General features: G+C 36.8%; 1 protein-coding gene across 4 annotated transcripts in view; it reads left to right on the plus strand.

The window, feature by feature from the left end:
* Positions 1-20114, plus strand: part of MYO3A (myosin IIIA) — a 186539-nt gene that overhangs the window by 61977 nt on the left and 104448 nt on the right. The gene's annotated exons all lie outside the window — the stretch shown is intronic.

Consider the following 20114-nt stretch of genomic DNA (forward strand, 5'->3'; position numbering starts at 1 on the left):
TGCGTGACTATTCAATGATTGGCTTAAATAATCCCCTATTATTAGACATTTAGTTTGTTACTAATCGTTTTTACTCTAATAAGTTACACTGTAATGAACAGAGCTGTACGTGAATCTCTTACTATTTTTTTAAAGATAAATTCCTATAGATGGTACTGCCAAGTCAAAGAGTAGACTTGTAATTTAAATTCATTCTTGAGAATCCTATTAGTTTCATCTCAGGAACATATCAGTATTTAGGGAATTGGGAGAAGTGAGTAGAAAATAGGACATGATTTAAAAGTCATTTATATTTGAATTCCTGTTGTGGTTTTATATATTTAATTCCTTTTTTTTTTGATCTACAAATATTTTCTCCTAGTATGTAGCTTATGTCTTCATTTTCTTAATGGTATCTTTTGATGCAAAAAAAATTTTAATTTTAGTGAAATGCAATTTATTTTTTTTTTAGTGTTAGTTACAAACTTTTTTTCCTATTACAGTTGACATTCAATATTAGTTTGTATTAATTTTAGGTGAACAGTATAGTGGTTAGACATTAATTTATGAAGTTATCTCCCAATTAGTCTAACTCTTATTTCTTTAATGCCTACTGTGTGCCAAACATTATATTAGGACTTTATTTATATTATCTCATGTGATTTTACAACAACCCTGTGGGAAATGTTTTATGATACTCCATTTTCACAGCTGAGAAGAACCAAGGTCTGCAGAAGCTAATTAACTTGTGGAAGCCTACACGGGTAGTAAATGATTTCGTAGGGATTCAAATCCTGATCCCAAAGCCCAAGCTTTATTCACCTGAGTGTAAATGACCTAACGACTGTGAATGATCTTGGGAGATAGTAGTCCTTGTCTATGCAGCCTTGCTAGGGAAACAGAACTAATATACCTGTAATGAAGAAAAATTACAGTTGTGAGTGAAACAGAGTGTCAAAAAGAAGGAAGCAGGCATGGAGTTTATAACGAGGAAGCAGGCATGGGTTCATACCTGCCCATCTTTTTATCTTGGTGTGAGTATAATTCCGTAGTCTGTTGCAATCCCATCCTTCCCAAAGCAAACAGACAACCAGCAAACAGAAATTGAGGTGTACCAACATTGTACAGGGTGTTCAATGTCAAGAACTATCAAGGATTTCAGATTTTACCCTACTTCCAAGCTAGTAAGTTGACCTGCCAATTTCATTAAAGGCTAGCAGAAGATAGGAGACCTGTGAATCAGAGCAAAGGACTTAGTTAAGTCAGCAGCATGACTTTTTTCATGCTGGCTGCCTTTGCCCCACAAGTCCTAGGAGTAATATGTAATGGCCTAGGTAAATGCTGTATACATGATGGATTTGCTTCACAGTTTGTGAACTCTTAGCTTCAGAAACTAATCTTTTAAAGGTGTTGCTAACAAACTTGTCCAAATTTTTCACTGGAGCAGACATTATCTTTATTATCCTGGACAGCAAAGAAAACGTATACCTGTCCTGGGGGGAGAATTTACCTTTAACTTCCAAGATTATTTGCTATACAGACATCCTTGGAAATATAATCTGGAACAAAAGGCAATACAAGACATGCAGAAATGTGAGAGACCCATGGAGAATTATCTCCCAGCATTCAAGCATCGTAAGAATGGTTGAACTACACAATATTTAGATTGGAAGCCTGGTGCTCTAAATTCTAGTGATAAAAAAATATTGAAAATTGCTATATATTGGGTGCTGTGTTAGGCTCCATACTTTTGTTTCCGAGTCACAAAATTTATTGTTTATCTAGTTAAGAATTCAGATATGCTTGCAATATGAGAACTCCTGTCTTACACAGTTATAGAAAGTTTTTGGTCATCTTTAAATATTGATCCTCTCTCATTCTTTTTATTGCTTCTAAGCGATTAATATTAGAATGTCCTACTTTACCTTATATGTCTTATAATTTCTCTTTCATGATTGTCATCCATTTATCAATCTCTGTTGCATTTGGGTGATTTCGTCAGAATTGTTTTCCACTTCACTAATTCTTTCTTACACTAGGCCTAGTCTAAATTCATTACATATACTGATTTCTCATGCCGATATTTCTATCAATATCTGTATTTTTTATTTCTAGCATTTCTCACTTTTATTTTTCAACCATTTATTGTTTATTCATATCTGACTTTTTATACCTGGCTATTCATATATGGCTCATTTCTTTCTCTTTTTTGTGAATGTAATTCTTTCCTCTTTCTTAGACTATTTAACAGTCATTTTTTGATATGATATGCATTTCAGTAGAGGCGAATTGTCCTGGTTTGCGAGCTCATTTGCTTCCTTATTATTTGATTTCCTTCTGTGATTTAGAATTTTAGTTTATTCTTTCATCTTGAATGAGGTATTTTTTGTTTTGCTTTATTTTTTCTTTCTGCGTTACTTTCTCCTGTTTTGGATGTTTTGCCTTTGCCTTTTGTGGCTTCAGGAGCCCTTTAGTCCAAAGCTTTAATACCTATCATTAGTTCAAGGATATTGCAGATCTTGTCACCAAGCTAATATGAAGTACTATGTCTCTGCTCCGTCCTACAATTTCAGGCACCTGGCTCTATGAAAGGGAGAAGATGCAGAATTTTTTTCAGTCTTCTCTCTTCTCAGCAAGAGATACCCTCCCCCAGCACACACGCACACACAAACACACTTTTAGCTCCATTCTGTCCACTGAGCCTAGGTCAGGGCCTTCATTGTGAGTGGGGTGTTTTGGTTCCTTTACCTTCTAGACTTCTTCTGCCTATTTCTATCCTGGACCTGATCTGTTAGGTCCACCGTAATGCTCATCTTGTTTTAGAAAATGTCTTTGTCTTTTTAATTCTACTTAAAAATATTTTTAAAATATTTTATCTTTCACAATTGTATGTTTGGAGAGTATGGGAGAGGAGCTTAAATCATCAATCCACAGCAGCCTTTTGAACACAGATCTTAGTCCAAAGTCATAGGAGGAGAGAAGATTTTACTGCTCTCAGCATTTTTATACTAGTTCCAAATTGTGAGACATACTTAGGTAAAAAAAAAAAAAAAAAAGTCTCTGGTGTGCCACTGCAACACCTTGGGCAAAAGTAGTTTCTCTTCAAGGTCATGTGAAATTATTTGATTTGTCACAGTTCTCAACACTGATAAAATTGATCTAAAATTCGACTGTGCTAAATCAACATAACTAACTCAAAGCTGAAGGTTTTTTGTACCCGATATTAATTTTTGGAATTGGATTGGCATGTGTGCTTGGCAGGACAGTTTTTTTTTTTTTAAATCACATTTCAGTTTTAAAGAAAACTGCCCTACTATAAATTCAATACAAACTGAGTACTTTAAATTTCCTGATGATGGGGAGGGGATAGTGTTAGAAGGCAATATGGAATGGATACAGAAACTTTCTATTTGAAGTTAAGGCCTATGAGTATAATGAGTCACTCATAACTTGGTCAACATATTCTGAGCAATCAAGATGCAGCAACCACTTCTATGACATAGTCCTCAAGCATAGGAACGCATTTTTCACCAGAGTTAAAAGTGACAGTGTTGGAGTGCAGACTGAGTCTACGAGAAATCTGAATGATAAAATATTTTAAAAGAAAGGTTTAATTCCTCTGTTCAATATTTTAAAAGATTCACAGATTTAATGGGAACAGATAAAAGTCATTTGTAATCTAAGTGTATACCCTTCGGCCTCTTGACTAAAAACAATACAAGCCAATGTGAGAAGAAAAGCATCATAGTGAAAAATACTGGGTGGCCACGAGGACTGAGAAGAAAGCAGAGAGCCAGGCGTCGGCATGAAGTGGAGGAAGCGGGGCGCCTCAAACATCCTTCCTCAAGAACTGCCTGTCGCTGCAGCACTTCCTGCAGCAACACTGTTTCTTGAATGCCACAGACACCCTTAAATACTGGTAAACTGACTTTGAGCTTCATGTCACGCCTTTGACAGTCAAGTTCCGTATAGGATCATCTGATTCCTCCCTCACTTGGTCCTGTCTCGCTTCTAGTTTCTAGGTCCTTTCTCTCAATCATCTTGGAACTTCCCCCACAGAGGAAGGGTATTTTGAGATGCTGAAACAATGAATAGCCATTATGTGCAATATGCATCCAGATTCCTAAAATCCATTCTTTTATATATCTCGAACATTTACCTAAAAGTATTATTTAAGCTATGATTTGCATTCCTTGTAAATAAAGGGAGAACTTGGCTAGTATCTACTTGAACAACAAATTCCAAATTAAAATTTCTTTCTGTGGTAGTTGTATTGTTTACAAGTTAGCTTTTAAAATTTGTTTTCTATATAAACAAAATAACTATAATATTTTATTTGATCTGCTTGGCATGCTATGGCTGATTAACTTTTATACGTATAAATTATGTTCTGCATATAATTTTGTAGAAGCAAAAAGGAATCTATATAAGAGTGTAGTAACTCAAACATACTTATTTCTTAAGTTAAAAATACTGGCTGTATTTGTGGTGCTGTTGTAATCATCCCACTTGTCCCAGTATATATGGTTTTCAAACCAGGATATAAGGCAACTTTGAGACAATATCTCAAAGGATTAACAAATGAAAGATCAACAAACTAAAAAACTGTCCAACTCTTGAGTGCTAAAAGTACGAGGTTCAAGCTGCCAATTCTTTATTTAGGTATAGGACTTTATGTAATGGAAATTCACTTGAATAGGATTTTGATTTTACAAAAAAAAAAAAAAGAGAGAGCGAGAGAGAGAAAGAAAAGAAATGAAAGGAGAAAGCAGAAAAATCAATAGGAAGTAATAATAAGGTTCAGTGCAATACAATGCATGACTCTATTTTATTTTCTATTTTCTGAGCAAGATAATTTTTTCTCTAATGGCTGTGTCCATGTCATGGTGAGAATTATTCACCCTTTGGAACATTTACTTTTTCCTCTTAATACATGGAACTTCTAAAATGTTATCCTGGCTGCTCTTATAATAAACATCCCCTTGATTCCCATCTCCAAGTGGACATCTCAAAGACACTTGAAACCCAACATGTCCAAAATTGAACTTATGCGATCCCACCCCCAATTAGTTCTTTGTTCTCTTTCCTATTAATGGCACCACAACTCATCCTATTATGCCAACCAGAAATCTAGGCTATCTTGACATGATCTTCTCTCCTACTTTCTCTTTTAGGTCCACAGCAAGACTACATTTCTTACACCCTCTCTCAACCCAGTAGCAATTGTGATATAATCCTTGTTATCATAGAAATCATAGATAGAGATAACATTCCTGTTGTCTCAGTATTTATTGAGGTCATTCTATAAAGCTCTGAATGAGGTGCTACCCAGGGGTCTGACAGGTGAAATAGCTGTAGAATCTGCACTCTTGGGGTTTACTCATTAGTACAAGGGGTAAGGCAAGCATGTAAATAACCATTACGTACAGTAAGAAGTTCGAGTCCCCTGAAAGGAATGCAAACAGTGTCCTGGGAGAGTTCAGAAGAAGCAGAGAATATTTCTGCTAACAGGTACAGGACAGGGGTGCTTAGCTGGGAGGTAGGTGGCCTTTGAACCAGCACTGCAAAGGATAAACAGGACTTAATCATGTGAAAATAGAGCCAACATTATTTCTGGAAAGAACAGAAAATCAGGAAAGTAAGGAGGTATGCTCACAGAAAAGCATTTAATCAAAATTTTAAGGAAATAATTCAGAAATAAGATTGAAGAGATATGGAAGACCAGACCACAGAGAGCATTGAAACTCAGACTGAGGGTTTTGACCTGTGTTCTTGAAAGCCCTGAGTCCACCTAGGACACCTGCATCTTACTGTGTACCATCCTTTCATGGGTTAAGAAGATAAATGATATACGAAGACTCACTATAAAAATAATTTTAGGTGCATTTTGCTTACTCTCAATATTTCTAACTTTAAGCTAGTAGTTTTTTAATGTGGTATTTTGAAATTGGTGGGAGAAGTTGGTCCCCATCTTGTTTAATTATCAAGGCAGTTTATGGCTAGTGTTTAGATATTTTGAGATAAGGAATCTCTTGATACATATATTTATTTCTATGTTTTTGTGAGGTGTTTTTATTGTTTGGGGTGTGTATGTATGCATATTTTAAGTAAATTTTATTTTGGAAAATTCCAGTCCTATCTTGGCCAAAACAAGGGGGTAAAGGAATTGTTCATATGAAAACTAGGAGAAAAGATTTCATCAAGCCCTGAGTTGGTGGCACTGTCTGTCCAAATCAGAGAACTCAGAAAGAGACAGATGAAGTTGGAGGAATATAGTAAGGGCCCATTGCAAGCCCAGGACATTGAGAAATTATCATTTATCTTTCCCTACTTGAAATATCCCCTTATGCCTCTCTTTACGGCTTCCCCTTCTGGAAAAGCTCCCAACTAAAAGCTAAATAGCTTTCAAACCTGGTCTCTTATCTGGGAGGAATTTTATAAGGAATAGACGATTGAATAAGCACTCTCTAGGAGACCATTAATGAGTGTTTGTGCTACCAGGTAGCAATAAATAAAGGGACTCAAATAAACAGGAAGAGGCAGTCACTTAAATGTACTAAGAAGTGGTAAATAATCCCTAGGAGTAAGTTTCATTGAAGCTTCAAAACAAAACAAGACAAAACAAACACAGTAAAGAGTCATCGTGGTCATACAATCTGCCATCTATGTTGACTCAAGTAACTAGAGGAAACCGAGACCAAGGATAAAAAGGCTTGTTGGGAGGCTTGTCATTTCATGGGAGCCAGAACCCTTTTGTCCTGATACCTAGTGCAGTTCCTGTCTGTATCATGCTGTCTTCTTTTTTCCCACAACGAATAGTCATACGATCGTGGACTGCTATTGCTAGGATGGAATTTTTCTTCTGGTTCTTGATTTTAGAGATCAGAAAACTAAAGCCAGAGAAACTGAATCCTGGCAATTTTAAAATCAGTTAATGGCCAGCCCTGGGCCATAACTCAAATACCATAATTTTCAGACTGGTGCTTTCTGTGTTTCTCACTAGTAGTGGAAGTTAGCATTCACAAAACTAATTATGAAGAGTTTCTATTGGACTTTTTTGGGCTGCTTTGTATGATTTACTCAAAATGGGCATTTAAACTTAACTTTTCACCAGTTCATTTGTGATTGGGGTTTGCATTAATGAGTAATATATTCAAGGGGCAAGAAATCTTAGCTCAGTTTCCCCAAAGAATTTTTTACATTAAGACAATAAGTGTGGAAACAGCTAGTTTTAAATGGCGGTCTAGTTTGCAGCATCCTTGAAGTATTTGGGATATAATCATTTAGAAACTAAATTTTATCGACTGTTTAATATGAGTTGATCATCAACATCATGATCTCTTCATTTCTTTTAAAGATCTCTCATCTCTGCTTTGAGTTTAAGGATTTGTTATTAATAGCCAAATTATCATCAAAACTGCATTAATAAAAAAAGTAATTCTTAATTTCATTTTCTTTGCTAATTCCTACTTGAAGTTATACTGTGCACTCCATGACTTTGTTTACCATGTTATTTCGTGTGCTCTATGGTATTTGTTATTCAGTCCTTTGTTTCTTTAGATCTAAAATGGCGAGTCCTCAGTGACTACCAACTTGTGTTTAATGGCAGTGAGAGGGCCGTGATGACCAGCTTGCTTACCTCTGCCCATGTACCCACACTCCAGCCACCAGGCCACTTACTGGTTGCCGAACCTACCATCATTTTCATTCCTGTTCATTTTGGCTCATGGAGTGGTCCGTCCTTGCAATCTCCCCTCTTCATTCTCTCCTTGAAAATAAACTTCAGAACCATATCTCCAAATGTCAGCTCCTTTGAGAAGCCTTTCCCAAAGCCCCAAGTATGTTTGCATTTTCTTTCCTCTATGGTCATACAGAATTTTGTTCATGCTTCGATGGCAGACAGACCTGGAATCAAGTCCTCATCCTTCCACATACTAGTCCTGCCATGGACTAGTTTTGTGACAATGGGCAAGTGACCGAACTTCTCTTAGACCCAGTTAAATCTTGTTTATGAAATGGGAACACTAAGAATACCTACCCCATAAAGTTGTGAGGATAAATGAAATAACCTAAAAAGCATGAAGCTCAGTACCTAGCACAGGGTTAGTTATCACCATCGCTTTATGGAGAGTCATATGCATCTATATTTTATGAATCTTAATCATCTTTCTAACTCCCGTGCTGAGTCCAGTACTTTGCTTATAGTAAATGCTCAATAAATATGTATTATCTTGAGTTGAAGAATTTGAGTTGAGATCTAGAATAGAAAGCCCTTATCTGGATGAATATATTCAATAGACACAGTTAATAGCACATTTAGCTATTTATCACTTAATTGAAAATAATTGGAGAAGCAATTACTATGAAACATTTTCCTTGAGAGAAGGGTTTAAAATGTTTTTTCTAGAGAAAACTTTTATTTTAATAGTTTCTCTTTTTTATATAGTTCTCCTGCTGTGTTAGTGGCAGAAGCGAAAAGAAGACTTAGGAGAAAAATGATAAAATTTACATTAACATCTCGTTTGTTCATAAAGCCATCTCTGTGAGGTTGCATGGTGTGGGACGTGGTCTTGCAGGATGACACCGTCGAGGTGCAATGAGCTATGGCAGAACTAGTCTGGCAGGTCTCTCAATGTCATCTCCGTGCTGTTTCTTAAATTTTAGTTGTCCATACAGCAGGATAATCCGACTGATACCCTGGAGGTAAATCATATGTTTTAGAGGTGTTTTGCTAGTGGAAGTTATGGAACGAATGGAGTTGGTCATGATCTTATAACCAACACACATGGTTCTACAACTTAGATAGCAATGCTGGCTCTTACAAGTGAATGTTGTATTATTTTCTCTTTGAAGCCCCCTCTTTTGGGGCTCAAACTCTCATTATCACTGCAGTTTTACCAGTTGAGCTCGTAGAGTTATTTATATGCTTCCACTCCAGCTTTATCTTTGCAGGCGTCAGTCCATCCATTTTCTCAGGCAGCAGCAGATTGAACTTTGAAACATGCTTTGATCATCTCTGCTTCTTAATTCTTCTGAAGGAATAATGAATATTAGTTTATTTGTAGAAGTGACCCTTACTTATTATTTAAGGAATCCAATCAATACACACACATATAAAGATGTTTTAGAAGATTATAAAAACCACTGCCTCGAGGGGAAAAAAACCAGCATAAACATTTGATGAACACAGTTCCAGATACTCCCCCTCCTCTCTCTCTCTCTCTCTCTGTATGAAAGCAAGAGAGAAAGATTTTATAAATATTGATTTGTTTTATATATACTATTTTAATTGAAAAATTAATTGATGTAATTAAAGTTTTATATGTATTTCTAAGAAATAATATAGAGAAACCCTATATACTCTCTACTTAGTTTTCCTCAGTGGTTACAAAACTATATACATTCATCCTCCCATAACTACAGGGGATATATTCCAAGACCCCCCCACACTGGACGCCTGAAACTGTGGATAATACTGAACCCTATATATACTGTGTTTTTACCTATATCTACATACCTATGATAAAGTTTATTAATTAGGCATAGTAAGAGATTAGCAACAACAATAATAAAATAGAACAATTGTAACAATACGCTATAATAAAAGTTATATGAATGTTACATTACTAAGTAAAAGAAGGGCGACTTGAACACAAGCACAGTGATACCGTGACAGATGATCTGATAACCGAGAGAGCTGCTAAGTAAGTGACTGATAGGTGGGCAGCAGACACAGTGTGGACATGCTGGAAAAAGGGATAATTCACATCCCAGGGGGGACAGGACAAGATTTCATCACAATACTCAGAATGGTGTACAATTTAAAACTTTCAAATGGTTTATTTCTGGAGTTCCTCATTTAATATTTTCAGACTGTGGTTGACTGCTGGTGACAGCAACTGCAGAAATCAGAATCGTGGCTAAGGGAGGAACTACGGTTAATGCCATTTTAAATGGCCATTTTACTTAAATTTAACAGAAGAAAAACTAAAGACAAAATGAAGAAATTGTTGGAGTTAAGATAAATGTTTATCTTTCTTCACCTCAAGAATTTTCGGCTTTTGCTAAAGTTTAAAAGATTCGATTCATTTCGATGCAATTCTAGACAATATCTGCCATCTCCTTGCTCTGAAGGATGAAGTTAGCAGTGACTCTTCCTCCCATCTCTTGTCTTCACTTCTTTGCATTGTTAAACTATTCTTTTATATTGTCAAGGTTTAATATTTGTAGTCTGTCTAGAACCATAATTTTTAGAGTCGTATAGTCTTTGTTCTGTATTTAAACTGATTCACTGCTCACCACGTCTTGTCTTTTTTTTTTTTTCTGTACCCTCTCCTTTTCTGAGTTCTGCGGTTATTCTCTTGGGTAGCTAAATTGTGTCATTTCGTAGTTATTCCAGAAACTCTTAAACCCTGAAATCTTTCCTGCTTGCGCCTGGAACTCAGTTTCATTAGGTGAAATATACTTCAGCTAACATTTTCTTTTTCTTAGAATGTTACGAACATTGCTCCACTATCTCTTTGGCTGTATGTATTTCTGTTGAGAGAACCAAGGCGACGAGATTCGTCCCTTGGTCCATGACTGGCTTTTTCTGCAGGATGCTCATAAGGTTTTCAGTAATTTCGCCAAGCTGTGTCTTAGCATCAACAGTTCTGCTTCCCTACAGTGTGCTGGAGCAGGCTCACACTGGCTCATGGGAGCCAACTGGATCTTCATTTTCTCTCTCGTTTTGTGTGCTAGAACTGGGCACCTTGCTCTGCCTTTGAATTCGCTCGTGTTTATTCTGCATCTCGTTGCTTTTCTGTCATGATATTCCTCCATTTCTTTTCTGAATTCAACTGACTGTGTTTTTATCTGTTTGTCTTTTACCTTCTTATCTCTTCATTAAAGCTTCATGTCTTCTCTTGAGGATTTCTCTCCTTTAATGAGGGATCATGTAAGAAATGTCTTCGAGGGATGAAGAACGTTTCGTCTGAAACTTTGCCATGATTTTTTCCTATGGTGTATGTTCTTCATCCGCCTTTTGCTTAAAATCCTTAACTTCTCCTTTCCTTTTCTCTTTTTTTTTTTAGTTGTTGTTGTTGTTGTTGTTAAAAGTCTGTATGGTGATAAATCTTTTCTCAGGTGGGACTGGGAATAACTGTGTTCTAGCAAAAAATAAGTGGGAATAGTAAAGGATGATTTAAGTATTTAGCTTGGATTAGGTTAGTTCCCTTGAACACTCTCTCACCAATGTGTATTTTCTTTGCCTTGGCACAGCTCTCTTCAGTTTTGAACCTTTAAGTCAGTGTACAGGGCCACTGGTGGTACCAGCCCAGGTAGCTCCATTCACATTGATTCTCTGTGGCTCACAGCAAAAACCCCTAATGACAGTCTTTCTGTATCATTATGTAGCAACTACCACTGCCTCCCCTCTTCCCTCTGACCTGCCTCCCCCTGGCCACTCGCCATCTCTCTGCTGCACAGGTAGGTGATGTGTAACTGTCTTCTTCAGCTATCTGCCCCTTGCTCTCATCAGGACCCTTTTCCGCTTCCCCCTTGCCCTACCCACGCTCCTGGAACTCATAGCTCCAAGCAAAGCTCATTGCAAAACCTCTCAGGGCTGTGCACTTTCTTTTAGAAAAGTCTCTTTCAGTACCGGTTGAGGTCTGAGGAGTTATGTGCAGGTTCTCAGCTTTTTTCTCTCATTTTAACACAGTTTTCACAGCATTTGACAGTTATGCTTAATAGTGGCTTGAGACTACGGCCATATCTGTCTTTCATGAAAGAAATTTTTCTCTCCTTTCCATTCTTTTTGTTGTTTAGTGAGTTTTAAGGGAAGAGAACAATACTTTACTCTGTGATCCTTAATTTGAACTAACAAAGACAGTATTACCATTTTTAGCTATATTAAACAGACTCAAATTTTTACTGGTTTTAAAAATATTTCTACTTTGTCTTGTAATTTTATAATTATTTTATTTAAAGACTTTCCTAAAAATAATTACATTTGATTTCATGGGATAAAATACTATGAATCCAACAAGTATATGTACTTAAAGAGAGTGAAATATAATACATTTTCTGAAAAGAACACAATTTCCTGAAAAATTCCACATGTTCATCTTTTGGCCTTTCTCTTAAAGACATTATTCTTTAAAAAATTTTTATTCTCGAGAGAAAAAAGAACCTAAAGGATTCTCAAGAGCCTTAACCTACATTATAAAGTTTGCAAGGAATAACGCAACATGGCCAATTTGTTTCTTTTTTTCCAAACCAGCAATGGCTTAGAATTTGACTGCATCCATTTTTGGTATTGTTGCCAAAAAAAGACACATTTGCGTAGAATGGCATTTACTGTTGAATTCTGCAGTGCCTCACAGGAGGCAGGACACTGAGGGTGGATGATACTGTGTTTGCAGCAAAGCAAGATGCAGGAGATGCACAGGTGAATGGAGAGCACAGCACCCCTCCTCCCTGAGCGCCTTCAGATTTTTAGTTCCCTAAATACGTTTGGCCGTCATGCCAAAGGCCCGAGTAATAAGTCTATTGAGAGTAACTTACTGAAACACTTGCCCTTTAAATTAGCTAAACTTTTTAACCATCATTTTCCTGAGAAGAGGAGAGAAATATTTTTTAAGGTAGTAGTCAAGGTTTAGAGCAGAATATTTCAGTCTCTGAGTAGAATTCAAAATGACATTCCCCTCATTCCTTACTGCCAGGCACATAGAGCTTTATCTCTGTCTGCTCAGCTGTCCTAATCTTGTTTGCTTCCCCATTTAGTTTCATGTCTCTGCAAAAAAAAAAAAAAGTGCTGTATTTCTAAATTTTTAGTTTGGGAAGATATGATCCACTTTTGAGGAAGTTGAATTTTTTTTTGTACATTTATATAAATACAGCTGGGTTTTTTTTTTTTTTAAGTGAGGAGATCTAAAGTTGAAATGCCTTGTTTTTCAAAAAGTAGAAAAGAAAGGGAAATAAATACCTAAATATGGCTATTCTAGTCTTGGGAATTGAAATTAAAATAGAATACTATTATTTTATAGCTGATTATTATATAGGGGAACTGTACCACAACTTCCCCTCAAAAAATTACACATATATGTGTGTATGTATATAATTATGTAAATACACATATAATTAAACTAAATTTTAAATAAATTACAGATATACATATTAATTTATAAATTACACATACGTACGTATTAAATAAATACAAATTACATGTATACATATTAAAATTACATATACACATATTTAATACACACATTAAATATACATATACATATGAATACACATTAAACAACTACAAATTATAAATATATATTAATTAAATTACATATACATGTATATATGTATGTTTATGTATATTTATATACCTGGCAGCCCAGCCTAAAATGTGTGTGTTGTTCCTTGTCCATGAATGGTAGTGTAATTCCCCTGTATTTATTCAAATGAGGTAGACGGAAGTCTTGAATTCTTTTGGGGCAACGTTAAATTTGATATGCCAATCAAATGTGAAAGTAGAGCTATCGAGTAGGCAGTGGAATACGGGAGTCTGGATTTCAGGGAAGACATCCATGTTAGCGATAGTTTTTATAAGTCATTTGCTCATAGCGGTGTTTAATGCCATGGCTCTGACGAGGTCACAGATTGTGTGCTTAGAAAGAGAATTGAAAGGGGTCTAGGGCAGATACCAGCATTTAGAAGCCCAGCACACAGAGAGGCGTCAGAACAGGAACTTGAGGGACTGTGGCCCTCTACAGAGAAAGATTAGGGGAATGTGATCTGTTGCAAGCCACACGAACCAAAGTGCTTTAAGAAGGACCGATAAGACTTCTCCTCCAAATAGTGCTGAAAATTTAGGAAAAAATCAGTAATGCGGAATTTGGACACAGGAGGTTTGTCAATGGCCTTGACAAGAGCCCTCCCTGCAGGGTGGGACAGAGGAAGCCCCAGCTGGTTAAGGAGAGAGGCGGGGTGAAGAAGGAGAGGGAATATGAACTACTCTTTCAAGAAGCTCAGCTGTAAGAGGAGGAGAAATGAGGCAGTAGTGAAGGGATGGAGGATCAGAGAGATGGTTAAAGGCGGGAGATACTAGAGCCCATCTGAGTATTCATAGGAGAGGTTGATGAAGCCAGTGAGAGGTCATCCTTACAGCAGTGAGTTCAGAAGAAAGCAGGCATACGATAGAAGAATCGGCCTTTGCTCACAGCGGGGATGGTTAATCCATGTAAACAGAGAGGAGGTTGCAAGAATAAGGTGACACAAGGTGAAATTCTACTGACTTGTTTTAAAAATATGCGCAAAGAATACAGGAAGCAACAAAATGTCAGTAGTGGTTATCTCTTGGTGATAAAGTTAGAGGTGATTTTTTTTCTTAGCGATTTTTTGGCATTTTTCAATATTTTAAACAAAAAATTGGATATTATTTTTATACTTGGAATAAAGCAAATGTGGTAAAGATAATTACACACACTCTCCAGTGACCTTTCATGCTGTCGTTCTTGACAATCAGGCAAACTCCACGAAACTCCCCAGCCATGTTTGCTCTTAACCAGATAAATTTTCTGTAATGATGCTCGTCTTACAGATACTTACAGTGGCTCCTCCTATTGAAGGAACTCTGTCGCTCCCTCTTTGCAACAAAATTCTACTTACAGAAACTGCACCTTCTCTGCTCTTATTTGTCTCTAAGCCAAGAGGAGGGAGAACAAAGGTGTTAGGAACTCTTGGCAGATGGAGAATAGCCATCAATATTCTTGCAAACACAGATGTCAATCTCATTTCAACATTTAAAACCAGGTCACTCCATCTGAAATAACAGAACAGAGAAGTCACATTTACAGCAGAATCAGACAAGATTTCCCAGTGGAAACATTTTTCTTCAGTCTCTAGATAACTGATACCTTTTCAAGAGCCCTCAGGCACACTCTAGGTGCCCAGAACCACCTAAAAGGGATTACCGGATGGTATATATTGCTTTAAATTTGCTAATAGCCATAATAAAATTAACCTTTTAAATAGGTGCGTTTGTGCCTATTGTCCAAGTCATAAACAAAGGATCATATACTTCTTTTTTTTTTAAATAAATTGATTTAGTACATTGGTTAGACATCTATAATGTTCATAAAACGATCCCCTCCAATTGCTCCCTCCCTCCCCTGGCCCTCCACTTAGCCATCATATTAATGTTAACTGCATTTCCTCTTCCATGCTCCCCAACTATCAGCTACTAATTTGTACTTTAACGCTTCACCCCATTCTCCCAGCCTCCCAACCCCTCTCTGCTCTGTCCGTCACCAAATTGTCCACCATATTTGTGAGTCTGTTGTTGATTAGTTTGTTCAAGTAGCTAGAGCATAAATGGAAAAATCTAACAAGCTCCTTTTAATGTTTAATTCAATCATTTAATATTTTTAATCACTTTACTGAGAACATCCAGGATGGTCAGAGAGGCCTATAATGTTAAAAACCACTGAAAATTAGAGTTCAGAGGGAGTTTAATATTTTTCTAAAATAAAAATGTAAGGAGATTGGGGAAGAGATTTAATAGTTAAAAAGTTCATTTCTATATCTCTTCCCCCAACATATCAGTCAGATGAAATGAGATATCTAACCTATTCTGCAACTAGCTGGTAAGTTCTTAATGTAGTACTTAGCATTCCATGGTTTAATTTTTTAAGAAAATTTCACTCTCCTAGTCATAATGCACACATTAATCTTTAATACACTTGTTTTTTAAAAAGGGCTCTACCTGGCAAACCACCTGTCATCGATGGTGTCCACATCTCCTTGCCTCCAGCACCTTCTCCTTCCCCTACATCTCTTGCCTGTCAGAGGGTCAGCCAGCTATGGCTTACAAGCTAAATTTGGCCTCTTTGTTTATCTATAGTAGCTTCCACGCCATAAAGATAAGGTCAAGCAGTTGTGACACAGGTCACATGACCTCCAAAGCTGAAAATACTTATCTGGCCCTTTACAAAGACATTTGCCAACCCCATGGTCATGGTAATGAAGGGGCAAAGGCACTAGAGAAAAGAAAAATCAAGAAGTGATTTTAAATGTGGCAATAACAAAATTACAGAATATATTGTAGGAACAGTAGTGGGGCTACTAGCATAAAGATTTAGAATAAATTAAGGAAAATGCTAACACAGGTGCAGATTTTCATCCACTTCTTTATACAGTTGACCCTTGAACAACATGGGTTTGAACTATGCGAGTCCATTATACATGTTTTTTTTTTCCAATAAATACATACGGTACTATAAATGTATTTTCTTTATGATTTTCTTAATAACATTTTCTTTTCCCTGGCTTGCTTTATTGTAAGAATACAGCGTATAATATATATAGCATATGAAATAAGTGTTAATCGACTGTTTATATTATTGATAAGGCTTCCGGACAACAGCAGGCAGTTAGTAGTTAAGTTTGGGAGAGTCAAAAGTTAAATGCAAATTTTTTGACTACAGGGGTGGGTGGTTGGCACCCCAAACCCCACGTCGTTCAGAGGTCAGCTATGTCACTTTTTCAAACTTATCCTTCCTTCCAGCATCGTTACAAATTTTATGAACTTGTTTTTTACAGTCCATATTAAAGCGTATCTCTAAGGAATTAAATGCTGGAGAGGAAGGGCTCTGTGAATGAAGACAGCAATTAAAACTGTCGTGGGGGCTGGGCGACTATGGCATCTGTCACTGCAGTCACTGCCAGAGTTGTTCTGCTGACCTGGCTTCCTTCCCCCCCCATCGTTTCAGAACCACACTTGCCCAAAGTGGGCAAGCTGCAGATAAATGCAAACTACATTTCCAGGCCACATCTGTGAGAGCTCGTACTCCCATTGGCGCTACCAGTTGTGACTTTGTTACTAGAATTTAAAGATGGATAAGGAAACCAAAATAAAACCATTGATTAAATTTCTATTTAACAGAGGATTGCAAGACTACCCTAGTGGCTCCTGGATCGCCTTAGAAGATAGAGCTTGATATTTGCCAGAGTATATTTAACCAAAGTAAAAGCAAATAAAGCTGTTGCATTAAAATAGTACAACTGAATGGTAAAGATAAAAACTTAACATCGAACAGCAATAGTTGTTTCTTTTTTCAGTGTGTAGAACTGAAATACAAGTGAAGCCGTCATAACCATCCCTGAGGGTATCTGTGACCTTTGACAACACAGAAAGAAAATATTTATAGTCTGAAACTATGTCTCTCCAGTATTACAGAGTAAATGAAAAATATGATCTGGCTAACAAGCTGTACTTTTCACAAGAGGACAAAAATCTTGTAGAAAGATTCTGACTTTGCTAAAAGTCTCACAGAAATTTAATATTGAATAAAATAATGAGAATGGAAACCAGTTCTATAAAATAAAGGCAAAAAGCAAATGTTAAAAGTGTAAAATTATCTTGAAACATGTATATCTATTTCAATTGTTAATAGCCAGAGTTAAAAAATCATAAAAAAAATTTTGGTCCCACAGTAGATGAATATTTAGTAAAAGCAAAATATTCACTCCTTTACCCAAGAAATATATCTTGAGCACCTACCATCTGTGAGAATCTGGTCTAGGAGTATGGGATATATCAGTCAAAAAATTTAATTAAAAAAAAAACAAAACGCTTTTCTCACGGTGTTTACATACTCATGGGAAAACCCAGACAATAAATGCGATAAATTAGTAAGCGATGTAGTATAGGAGACGGTAATGAATGCTAAAGAAAAAGGTAAATTGGATTGGGAGTCCTGGGTTGGGGAGTGACATGGAATTGCAATGTTGAAAAGAGGGGTCGGTCAGACCTCACAATGGTGGGAGGTGTTTTCGATTCCCCAGGCTGAGGGAGGAGTCAGGGGAGCATCTGAGGCAAGAGTGCTCCACGCACAGAGACACTGCCAGGAGTGAGCAGGGGGACAGTGTTGGAGAAGGTCTGAAACAGTGATGGATGGGGTCGGAATCCATGAGGTCTTTTTCTGAATGACCTGGGGCCATTGGAGGGGAGGCGGAGACTTCTGGCGTGTGCAACTAATTCGATGGTGTGCCAGTGCGTGAGATGAGAAATGCTAGAGGAGTTCTAGGCCTTCCAGATCGCGCTTTGCTTTTTGGACGTCCGTAATTTAAATGCATTGAAGACATCTACATTTCTTCCCTGACCTAGTTTCCCCATCCTCCAGCCTCATGCACTCTAGCTTCTGGCTGAGGCACATCATCACTGTCCTGGGGCATGTGCCCTGCAATTGTCACTTTACACAGGCCGTTTCAAGTTCGGCCACCCACCAGAGAGCACCCCACATGTGAAAACTCTTCCTCGGGTTATGGAATCCGACTCTTACTTAAAGACCGAGATAAAATGCTGAACTACTGAAAAGCATTCCCAGTTCACCAGAATGCAATTCTTTCCTCCTCGTTATTTCCAGAGCATTTAGTTTTTACTTCACTTTCGACACTTGCCCTGTGCCTCGTATTATAGTGAATGTTTGTGTTTGTATCTCCCATTAGATTAAAACTCATTAACTCAGGGTCAGGACCTTATTTCACATGCAATAATCCCTCAACATTTACTACCAGCCTTGCACACAGCAGGGTCTCGATCAATATTGATGGGACTGAATTGCACATTTAGATCTTTATTAAAATCACACCGATATGAGAATATTCTAAAGAAAATGCCCTCCCAAAATCTGTAGCTTTAACTTCTTATAAATTTGTATTTTTTAAACCATAAAAAATTTTTCGCTTTACAATTCTGTCTGATACTTGGTACATAGTTAAATCTAACAAATCAACATATACATATTTTTAAAAAGTATTTGATACTGGAAACATGAAAGTTAACCAGAACAATAATCAATCATGATTGATTAGATATTCACTAATGTATAAAATCATAGAAACATTTAGATGTTCTTGTGAAAATGTAGGAACTCACTTTTAGAAGTAATAATTTACACTAAGAAAAATCATTCAAAACTATTATCGACCCCAATAAACTCCAGAGAATTCAGTTTGTTTCCGACAAACATAGATACCATATTATGATGAAGATTGGACTAGACATCTTTCTTTGACAATAATCATTCATTCATTCTACACATATTTGTTGAGTACCTACTATATCCCAGCTACTGTTAATTTAGGTGCTTAGGAAACACTAAAAGAGACATGTAAGAAGATGTAAAATATTTCCACAATTGCTGATTCTTTTTTGATTTTCATTCATAAAATATACGTTAGTTAGTCTTATTTATTCATTACAACTTTAATAGTTTTTAAAGCGTTTAACTCATGGAAAAAGCTTTTACAAACCAATCTTATGCACCTGAATTAACTATGCATGTTTGTGTATTTTCAAAATCCATGTGGACAGATTGACTGCCAATTAATCGAGTCGTATTCGCAGTAGTAGCTAGGTTTACCGCCTTGATTTTAACATATTCTTCTTCAAAAATGGATGTGTCCAGATATATCAGTCCTGGCTGAAGTTATCTTAACTTTTAGTTTCTATATGGTTAACTCTGCCATCAGGTTGTGTGCTCCATCTGAGCAGGGGCATTATCTGTTGTCTTTGTTGCTTTATCTCAGCTCCTGACAGTGCCCAAAACACATTAGATGCTCCAGAAATTTAAATTTAAATATTATTGAATGAATGAATGTATTAGTGGATGTTGAAACATGCAGTTTAAGGCTCTGCCTAGTGCGTGTGTTGGGGGGGGCGGGGTGAGGAAGAAGTCCAACAAATCAGGACAAAGATAGAAATGTCATATTAATCACCTGGTTTGCTGAGTTTTGCCACAAGGTTGGACACAGCACAAACTTGCTGACCTCACTTTTTACAATTTTTAAAATGAAAGGAAATTGGACTGCATTGTGTTTCACTCTCCTTGCTGTGATGTCCTGTGATCTTCTATATTAATCGTATAGCTTTTTAAATGTTCAGCTAATTTTAAAGCTGAACAACAATATTGATGCAACTAATCATACCACTTGAAAGAGTAGAAATGTGAATCATTCAGTTGTGCTACTTTGTCATGACAGCTATAACTGTTTTTTTTTTTAATTTTTGCCTCATTTTCTCGATAATGTTTAAGGCCCAACTAAGTGACAGCAACGCTGACCGTGCTTTCCAGGGCAGCCCTTTGCCAATGGCCCTGTCT

Source organism: Pteropus medius, unplaced genomic scaffold (assembly GCF_902729225.1).
Source record: "Pteropus medius unplaced genomic scaffold, Ma_sr-lr_union100, whole genome shotgun sequence".
Classification (NCBI taxonomy): Eukaryota; Metazoa; Chordata; class Mammalia; order Chiroptera; family Pteropodidae; genus Pteropus; species Pteropus medius.